This window comes from Pleuronectes platessa, chromosome 24 (assembly GCF_947347685.1).
Source record: "Pleuronectes platessa chromosome 24, fPlePla1.1, whole genome shotgun sequence".
Classification (NCBI taxonomy): domain Eukaryota; kingdom Metazoa; phylum Chordata; class Actinopteri; order Pleuronectiformes; family Pleuronectidae; genus Pleuronectes; species Pleuronectes platessa.
Window position 1 is genome coordinate 5,427,047 of NC_070649.1, and position 8,621 is coordinate 5,435,667.

The window sequence follows — 8,621 nt, forward strand, 5'->3', positions numbered from 1 at the left end:
TTGGGATCAGGGGGAAACAGAGCTGTTCTTTCTTTAAAATTTGGGTAGAAGGGACGTTTTTCAACACTTTTCCTTGATTCCTCAGAAAGGAATTCATGGATATAGCTGAAAACCGACATGTCTCATGAAAAATGCAGATCTATTGCATTTAAATATGGTTTCATAATGGGACTGTTGTGCCTTGGTGGAGGTATGTGCACTCCGAGTGGCATTCTATTTGTTTAAAGGGATTTAATGAGAGAGAGACATTAAGATATAATATAAGGAAACTACACACACACACACACACACACACACACACACACACACACACACACACACACAAAGACTTTTACAAACTTTGACAGACAGGCACCACGCAAGTTAATGCTCTGGCATGCAGGTTGTTGCGGCTTGGCTAGATTTACAGTCGCCCCTCACGTCCCCCTCCAGGCTTTTCATTACCTTCCCTTGTGATGAATTACCCCCAGACACAATAGGCCCCCGCTGTCCTCTGACGCCTTTCTCTCGCCGAGGCAATGGCGCTCCTCAGGGCCGGGAAACACTGGCACCCGAAGTCTGTATCTGGAAACCTTCTTGATCAAGATTCTTCTCCTTTCGGATTCCCTGTGATGCTGCGATGAGAGGAGTTCCTGCCCTGTAACTTTCTCTGATTCTCCCTGACACAAATACAGCTATACATCAAGAGAATTATCTTGACCCTTACAAAGGTCAGAGGAATTTTGCTGTAAACCCTGGAATCCGCAGATATCCTAGACCGGAAGAGGGCTTGACCTTGCACGACATCCCGCCCCTCACGGTTTCTATTAGTGAATCTTGCTTCTTTTTTTCCCTTTTTCCTGAACTTAAGGGCCTCTTTCCTATCTAAGCCCTTAATAGCCAGGCGAATAGCATTCCTCGACATTAGCACGTCATAAAACCCCGAAAACGGCTTTCCTTGTGAATCTGTGGCTCCCTTGTGCTCGGCGGTGTTCGCGCTTCAGCCTCCATATGAAATAGCTTTAGCCCAAATTAAGTTTCTAGTTCCAGGAATCCCAACGCGATCGCAGATTCTGCAGATTTGAAGTGCTGCAAGTCTGAATTATATTTGTATCGGGGCATAATCATGATTTGTAGAGTCTATCGCTGTAATGCAGTGCCTGTGACAGATCTGTTAGTGACAGCCAGTGATTTTTGTGGTATTCGGCCCTCAGACACAAACAGAAGAGAAAGAGGGATAGAGAGAAGGCTGTATGGAGATGTGTGGAATGTCGAGTGAGAGAATGCATGACTGAAAACCACAGAGGCAAACTCTGCCCCGCGTCTCGCATGTCTGCAATCAAAAAAACATGAGCTCAGGAGACAGAGGGCCAGACAGTGGTAGACGATAGCGGAGCTAGTATGCTGCGGAGGAAACATGCAGCGACGCCTCGGGTTATCAGCAATTATAGTTTAAACTTTAATTGCCAGACAGGGAAGAAGTCAGCCCAGTGTAATCTGAGCCTTTAAACAATACAAATGCAATAATTCACCTGCAGGGAAATGCCAACCTATTACTTAACGTAGAAGATTCATTTATAACGTTTGGTCAGCATAATTTGACACTGTTATACAACCTGTTTGTGATCTGAGTGTACTTTAAGGAGATGCCCAAAGTTCAATGGGCGTGCTGCAGAGGTTTTACATTATGATCTGCACATTAAAACCCTGGCTCTAATTATAGCCCTACTGCAAATGAACTAAATCAACCAGATGAAGAATCATTACATAATCAGAACATGGTTTGGGTTTGAATCATCCAGATTTGTGCCTCTACTCTGATACAGTGGAGGTAAATTTGGTTTATTCTTTTTTTTAACCACTTAAACGAACATTTTTGATGAGAAGAGATGCTGCATGAGCCCATGCACCACATTATGACAGGCCAGCTGGATGTGCAGTACGGGATATTATTAGTTATGTGATGAGCGCAAAACATATTTAAGAGAAGGACTTAAGTTAATGCACCAATTCGTACTTTCTGAATCCCTGTGGCTTCAAGGGTCCTTCAGATTTATTAAGGTAATTCCTCCGTTACTACTGTTGGGTATAAGTGAAATCAAACGTTTAAATTGAGCACGGCACTCTATGCTTCTACCCCTGTGGGTTTTGACTCTGATGTCCCGGAGCTCCTTTCCTCTGGGAGGATGTCTGACAGGAAATGGAACTGGCCGGAATCCCTTGCGGGGTTCAGGCAGCCACTTCCTCTGCCAACCCGTGCCAAGCCGTGCCAGCTCTTAGCTCTACGCAGACCACCGTGAGAAAAACAGTCTCTGACATCCTCTGGGAAATGTGGACAGGGCCTCCGCTTCCCCTGCTTCGACTCACATGCCCTGTACCTACGTGCCGTCTGTGAATGCATGCAAACTTGACACCGCTCCACCTCCCAGCACTGAAGGTAGGGCGTTTAAGCCAGATCAAACATTTCGAAGAGTGTTTGACGAAGGTTGGTATGGATACCAGCGATGTATTGAGGTGAGAGGGTGCCAAAAGTTCCAGAGGTTAGTGACCTGCAAAACAGAAAGAGGATAGGGGATGAAAATCTTTTTGAAGTTGCGCGGCTTTTAATGAAGAATTTGCTGAAAGACAAAAGTGGAAATGTCCGAGGGGGGGGGGGGGGGGGAGGGGTTGCTAGGAAATCTGAAAAGACCTGATAAAACGGGGCAAGAAGAGGTGACGGTGTGGAGGCGAGGGGAAACAGATGGGAGCTCAAAGGGGGGGGGGGGGGGGGGGGGGGGGTGAGGAGCGCCCGAGCTGAGCAGGAAGAAGAGAGGTTTGGCGGTGAGGGTTTCCCCTGATGAGGCACAGCTGACGGTGCGAACCTACAGCGCTCTCATGACAGGCCTCACCACATCAACCCGTTGACATTACTGTTCAGCCGTCCGGGGCCCGGGCCCACACACACACTCCTGACCCGCTGCACTGCGCCGCCAGCGTGCGAGTGTGTGTGATCTCGGATTCAAAGGCACGCACACAAAATGCTTATTCATGCTCCTGCGATCACACCAATCCATCACACACACACAGACACACACACACACACACAGACACACACACACAGGCTTTTCTACACGGCCTGCTGGTATGTTCTTTGGCGGGCGGCTCGGTTGCTTCTGGACCACAACCACACCGGCTGCAACCAAATGATTCTGGTGCAATTTTGAACAGGTGTGTGAAGGTGTGTGTGTGTGTGAACTTGGACTTCAGTCTCTGTGAAGACCACTTTGAGCATAGACCATGTGGAGTGAGGACATTTTGGACGGTCCTCAATTTTTTAAAGGGCCATCTGAGGGTAAAGACTTGCATTCAGGGATATGGTTAGACTTTAGACCTTAGGGTGGGGAAGTAGAACTAGCTCTATATCAGATAACACAATTGGTTGAGGTTGGGATCAAATAAAGCTTGAGGTATGTGCTATGTCAATGAGCATATAAGAAAGCATGTGTGTGTGTGTGGTCCAGGTATTACACGTGTTGTGGGGACCTAAAATTACACTGGGTCATATAATGGGGTCAAAAAGCAAGTCCATATAACGTCAATGATTAACTTTTAAGGTGAAAACAAGTTTTGAGGTTAAGTCAAGGTTTAAGGTCACAGATTTAGGAAAGGTTAAGGTTCAGTTAAGGTAAGTTATAGGTTAGATCTAGGTTAAGGATAAGGATAGATATACAGTAGGTTACGTTTATGTTAAAAGTATTAACTGTGGTTAAGGGTTAGAATAAGTCTTCAAGAAATCAATGGAAGACAATATAATGTCCTTTGAAGTCGGGGAGATACGACTGTGTGTGTGTGCGTGTGTGTGTGTTATACCTCGAGCTGCAAAAGAGAGAATGGTTCCCCTTATCTCGGTTGCCAGGTTTGTAGCCCTCCAGTCCACACAATCCCTCTTTTCTATACAACAGCAGGGACAAGCAGCCGGCGCCCTGTCAACCGTCTCCTCAGGTTTCATTTATCACAAGCAGCCCTGGCGTCACTCTCAACACCCTTCTCCATCTTGTCCCTGCACATTAGTCTGCTCACCCCGCTCTCTACACGCCCCTTTTCAGCACGCCATGATTAATGCCTTGATGCTTTCCCATCAGTAACAGAATAAACATTAAATTTAGTTTGTTTATCACAAATCAAACTCAAAACTTGCTCTGTCAGTATCTTTAAGGTCATAAAAATAAAGTTGGACGTTTCAGCGACGGAGGGAACATGATCCCCTCTCTCACTCATCTTGACGTCTCACTAATTAAAACAAACCCGCGCGCGAGCTTGAGCCTGTGACACTGCCAATATTTGCCTCTGTGATGTAAGCGCCAATGTTTTGCATCGTCTGTGCAAATTAGAGAGATTCCATATATGATCGTGACGAGCTGTGTGTGTTTGTGTGTCTGTCAGTTAATCCCCCTCCACCCAAAGTGAGTGTGTTTACCTCGGGTTCTGGGGCCAGACGTGCGCTCCCAAACCGTCTACAGCTGCGCCGCAGGTAGCCGGCAACATACATCACCTGACGAGACATGTGAACAGTCAGCCCCCCCCTCGGTACACACCCACCCACCCACCCACACCCCCACCCACCCACCCACCCACCCACACACCCACACCCCCACCCACCCACCCACACACCCACCCACCCACACACACACCCACACACACACACACACACACACACACACACAGATCACTCATCAGTCCGGTTATCAAAGGACGAGATGGTCAATGGAGACGTTTTGTTTAAAGTCTGCCGGGGGATTAGGCCTGTTTTGCAGCCCGGTGTTGTTATTATGGCTGAAAAGTGCATGTGTGCGCTGATGTGTGTGTGTGTGCTTGACCTTTGACCCCCCCCCCCCCCGCCTGTCTCTGTGTATAGAGCTCAGCAGACTGTGGGGCAGAAAGATGGATGGGTGGAGGGAGGCATGTTTTCCAGTTTTGTGCAGCACAGATTAACTTATAATTGACTCAAGGTACTGTTACAAGTTACAGAATATACACAAAACTGCTTCTTTATATGGAATATTCCAATCATTCTTTTGGACTCTCTCTGTAATTACATAGGGGCATTTTTTGATGAATGTAAAACCAAACAGAAGTTAATTAAAATTGCTGCTAAAATAATAAGAACAGTAAGGTTTCGAACACAGAAAATAATTTCTCTTGAATGAGATCTACATAAGGTTACATTCAGCGTCCTGTGTGTGTGGCATCCATAAAACACGGCGAGAAAATAAAGTTTGGCCTTGGATTCTTTGGGCGTGAGAGGTGGAATGTTAAGCGGCTACATTTCCCACAGCTTGGAACACACACACACACACACACACACACACACACACACACACACACACACACACACACACACACACACACACACACACACACACACACACACACACACACACACACACACACACACACACACACACACACACACACACACACACACACACACAATCTTCTGAAGGTGGCATGTGTGGAGTGGGAAAAGCAGAGGTGAAAGTCTGATAGTGCCTCCACCCCCCCCACCCCAACCCCCCACACCATTTCTGAAAAATACACAGAAATGCTCCTTGCACCATCCATCAATCTGCAGCCACCTACACTGTTGCTCCAACCGCCTCCGAGGCTGTTACCAGTCACTCAGAGGGAAAGAGAAGATGAATGGGGCTAAAATGATGGAGTGTTATGGCCATATTGAAGAAAAATAAGAAATTATGGAAATAAACAACCTGACTGTTACAGCACGCAGATGTAAACAACAGTAAACTCACAGTAGACCACAACTAAACATCTGATCCTCCACAAAAAAATGACCATTTCCTCCAAGTCTGTGTGGTTCTTTCTCTTCAATCAAAGTCCTGATAATTATGATAATGTGCTGCTGATGTGAGAAAAGATAGTATTTTGTTATCTGTGTAATAATACTTAAGTATTGCTTCAAAAAATGTTCCACATTCCTCAGTGTGAAGCAGGCGCCAGGCTGATCTTCTGACGTTCCCCATCTAAAAATGACATGCAGCCGACAAGTCCAACTTCATTCTGGTTATATTCAAGTTTTAAAGGTTGAATTGGCTCAAGACTGTAAGATTATTAAAGCAGAAGATGTAATAGATGACTTAGAGATCATGGACACACACAAAAGCACACAATATGAAGTCATATCCACATCTTATTTCCTTAAAGAAAAAACTTTCCTTCAGATCAAGTGGAGCCAAACAATAGGAAGGGCCAGCGGTCAATGAACTTCAACACTTTGTGATGAACATGACGACAATTTCCTTGTACTCTTCCTGCCACAGTTCCCCAATGGGAGCAGACACACCCTCAGACACACGTGCATGAACACATACGTGCGCACACAGGCTCAGAACGCACACTGTCACAACATTCAACGCGGCGAGGACCGTGACGGAATAACCCCGGCAACGGCAAGAGCTGCCCTTCCCGGGGTAACGGAACCAGTCAGGCCTGGGTGGTTCTGGAGGGTGTGGGGCGAGGAAGAGGAAGGGTTGGAAGGGAGGGTCCCACCGTTGAAGGATCCTTTTAGCTGCAGCCAGGGAGATCCTTCTGCGGTCTCACACACACACACACATGCACACGCAAACACACACACACACACACACACGGAAACCGACACACTGTAAACATCGCTCTTCTCCCCCGGTGACAGGAGCAGCTTCCTCTTTCACACACACACCGGCCAATATCAATACACCCACATTGTGTTTGATCTGCAGTGGGTTAGCCATTCTTCATCTTATGGAGGAGTCGACTCTGAATGAAGAACTACTCCCTCAGCTCCAACGCCGGTGGAATCTCATTTGTTGCGTTTCACTTTTAATTTCAACCTGGCTGTGTCCACCAGACGAAGCTGCTCCTTTAGTCGTCGGATTCAAAACAAGCTCCACATGCCGTATGACATTAGCATTTTTTAATTCATTAGCAGGGCCCATGCATGAGACACAAGGTTTTTATTGCCTTTAAAATGACCGTTGGTTAATTAGTTAATTAGTTAATTAATTAGTTAAAACCACCCAGAATCTCCTCATGGAGAGTCCGCCTCACGTTTGACTTAATTACCACCCCATGTAAATAAATGCGACATTTCACCTACGTGACCCTAAAGGCCTGTTTGAGCTCACAGCGCAGATGATCATGAAAAATGTTGATGCTTTCCACAGGGGTAGTTTCTTAGAAAGAAATCTCAGACATGTGGTTCTGGTTTTGTCTTCTGGAAAAATGTGCCCTGGTGGGTTTTAGTTGTATTTTCTTTATCTTATTCAAAGGGACATACATTTTCTATCTTGTAAGGGGTGGAAGAAATATTGTGTGTCACATGTGAGGTTTGATTCCCAGTAAACATAAGGCTTTAAAAGATCTGAGTATAGTCCTTTTGTCATCATACCAGTAGCATTACATAAACCTGACATATTTCACTATGTGTCAGGGTGAGGAGCAGTAGTTTTCCAGGCGGCTCTCTCCCTCTGACACATCCTTGTTTTCTTGCTTTTTTCTGGTTCCACCTCCTGACTCTCATTTAGCGATGGATGATTTTGTTTTTATGATTGATGGTCATTGTCAAAGGTCAGCTCGGTGGACAGAGACAGAGCTGGCAGCGGTCACTCTGATGCAGCGGACACGTGAAAGCCGGAGTTAACCGTGACCAACATGCATACGCAGGCTGTGTGTCCCGTGTTGTAGCCTCTTGCACCCCAGCACCTGGTGTCAATAAAGTGAGGATTATCGGGGGGGGGGGGGGGGGGGGGGGGGGGCGTCCATGCTCCCACGGTGGTCACAGGAATGTCTATATTTCTCATCCAGGGAGAATAATGCCGATAAATACAATGACATGTGGTCGCGCCGTGTTTTCTCCTCCTTCCCCCCCGTTTACCTCCTCCTCCCTCGTCTCTCTACTTTCTCTGATTTCCTCCCCTCGTCTCAGCTCCTCTCCTCAGATGCGACACCACATCTGTCGAGGAGGGAGAGAGAAAAATTGTTTTTGGCAGGTTGTCTGTCCTCTCTCCTCTCTTACCCTCAGTATTTGTCTCTCGCCACGTCAGAGGGACCGAGGAGGAAATCTATCTTTATCTGTCCTCAACTTCTTGCTCTCTTCTCTCTTTCAGAAAACATCCTGCTCCCATTAGGCAAGAGCCTTTTCCTTATATCACCCATTCATCATTTCTTCCCCGACTCCATGTGGCCGTCAGCTCTCCTGTCGGTGGTTCACTGACATGATCCAGATTTAAGAGTAGTGCTCCGTGTTGTTGAGTGGGACATGAAAACACATCTGTAAAAGTGAGCTGAGAGGAGCAGGTTACAGCTGTGGATTCGGCTCCATTACTGTGTCAAACTAATATTAAAATCATTCCGTGATACGATAAATATTTTTGTATGATTCACTGTGACACAATCCTATACGAGGATTATGTTTTGTTTTAACATTTATGTGTGATGTTTCAGAAAAAGCCCTATCTGGCAATGTTAAAGAAAGTGGAAAACCATTTCTATTTTCAGGGTTCTTGAGGCTCAAGTTAAGTTTGATGCATGACTGCTGTCCATAAAGGAGCTGCTGCTTACTCTGGTGCTGGTACTGGAGACAGAAGGGGAGGTTTGTTGGAGATCAG